Raw genomic sequence first — 2545 nt, 5'->3', positions numbered from 1 at the left:
TTTTATTTTATTTTATTTTATTTTGTTTTGTTTTATTTTATTTTATTTTATTTTATTTTATTTTATTTTATTTTATTTTATTTTATTTTATTTTATTTTATTCCTGTATTTTCTTATGGACAAATATATGTTGCTGACAAGGAATTCATTTAGATACATTTTTACAAAAACACAGTTTATAGAAAAATTGTTACCCACTAAACTTTAGCGCTAATAAAAGATTGATAATAAAACGAAAAGTTATACTTAGTTCCAAAGACGTAACTTTTCCGGTAAATATGTTTGTACCTTGTAAGTTAATCGACGTGCTAAGTTTGAAAACATCTCCAGGGCTCTCAAAAAACTAGAAAAACGGCCGAATTTCGACAGTACTCTAGTTATTACACTGGATCACAAATTTGATTTTGGTTTTGTTCACCAGACGCCACTATCCAATTCCTATGTAGAACTGCTCGGTGATTTCGAAAATCGAGTTGATTTTTTTTCTATGCATACGTTTTCGAGATATTTGCAGTTTACCGTTATTCAGCTTAAAGCAAAAACTGGTTCCTTTTAATCACGTATATCTTACGAACCAATTTAAAAATCTTAATATAAAACACGGAAAATGAAAGCCAAAGAAATTCTTCATAAACCGTTCTGTTCAAAATTTTTGCATTTGTACTAAAGCCTGTTCTGTTACGAAAAAAAAACAAGTTACTGATGAAGAAAATCGATGGATAAATACGAAATATGAGTGGTCAAATGAAAATGCGCAAAGTTGTTTTGTATGAAATACGAGCAGTAAAGCGTGTTACTCATACGCCACGTACACCCAAGTGTATATAGTATACATATGTATACTCGCAAACCAAAATTTTTAGGAAAAAATTTTCAAAATTATTTTTTTGCACAATACTTGCACATATATGTATATTAAGTTTTATATTGCTCATTATATACTCTGTGTGTTTGCAGGTTAGCGTTTGAAGGAATATGCGTGCGATGCTGTACATTCGTATGCTTTTACATAAGTACATATGTTCATATGTATATGTGTGTATTCAATTGTGTTCATATGGCTTTGGATGACATTTGTTAGTACGTATGTATTTACTTTGTGCTTTTGTTGCGCTCCATCTTGCACGTTAGGTGTTTGTTGATATATTTATGACATATGTACATATGCACTTATTTGTTACTATCAATAAAGCTGCTGCTGCTGCTGCTCTTGATTGTTCAGCTATTGCTATTGTTAGCCTATTTGTTGATATTTATTTAACACTACATTGATGACATCCATACTTGTACATACTTGCACATATTTTCTTTGTGTAATCGGAGTATTGTGCAAACCGCTCAAAGCTAACCGACTGACCAACCGTCGTCCAATCAACTGAATAACCTCTGCAACCAGAAAAATCAAGTTCAACTTTCGTGCTACTGTAAAACTCTATGAAGGGGATGCTTTCATGCGACACAAAGCGCAGAAAATATATTGAATTAAAATAAATATTTTATATTGACAGTAGTTGTGGTTGTAAATTCCGGTTCATTTTGTGGCATTTGTGGTCAATGTGGCCTGTCAGTTGAGTACTTCGACGATGGTGTTGCGTAATTAGCGCACATACCACAAAAATTTTCACAGCAACACCATGAACAAGTATACCAAAGTTTAAAACCACAAACGGTAAAAGTCGATAGTACCCAATAAACATTTAGGTTTGAGCTCAACTTGAGGTTAAGTTGAAAACTAAGGTATTTCTCAAATCTCCAACTTTGTTTCTCAACAGTACCTCAAGTGGAGGAGCATAGCGTTCTCAACAAAACGGGCATTTTTCTTTGTATCAAAAAAGGACTGCTAGTTCTCAAGTTGAGAAAATGCTAGTTCTCAACTTGAACTCCAATGTCATCCTCCAATTGGTCTCAAACATATCATTGAAATACTGAAATTGAAATAGTAAAATACCTTATACCTTTTTGATTGAAATAGCAAACATAGATGAATTTAAATATTAATTTTTCATTTTATTACTCCTTTTGTTTTGTTGTAGTTAATCAATATCGGATCATAATAATTTACTTCACAGTATACAGCCCAACAGTAAGTTTGCCACTTGATATTAACTTGAGAACTATGAATTTCCCCAAGGTTGGTGAAATATTTTTTTTTTGTGTTTATTGGGTATTGTATTTAAATATTTTTTTTTTGTTTTTAAATTTATTTATAGCATACCAGTGGTCCACTAAAAGTTTTTCTGTAATGTTCTATGCATTCCAAACAAGTTTTTATATGCACATACGTCTATTAATTTGTACGTGAAGCTAAGTTGTATATTTAGTGCAGTAATGTGTAGAAGTATTTAGCTCGCTTGTTTCAATCGCATACATGTATGTACGCTCTTTAGCCTTTGCCGTTACGGATTGTACCGACGAAAGGCTCAGTTATGTTGTCACTTAAATTACCTGTTAAATGAGATCTGTATGTAAGCGATTATCCAACACAAGCGATGTCTGTCTAAGCAGTGCAATATTTTGTATGCATAACTGCGCCTTTACACTGGCC

This window comes from Rhagoletis pomonella, unplaced genomic scaffold (assembly GCF_013731165.1).
Source record: "Rhagoletis pomonella isolate Grant_MI unplaced genomic scaffold, Rhpom_1.0 Rhpom_scaffold_00004, whole genome shotgun sequence".
NCBI lineage: Eukaryota > Metazoa > Arthropoda > Insecta > Diptera > Tephritidae > Rhagoletis > Rhagoletis pomonella.
This window is presented reverse-complemented; position numbering follows the sequence as displayed.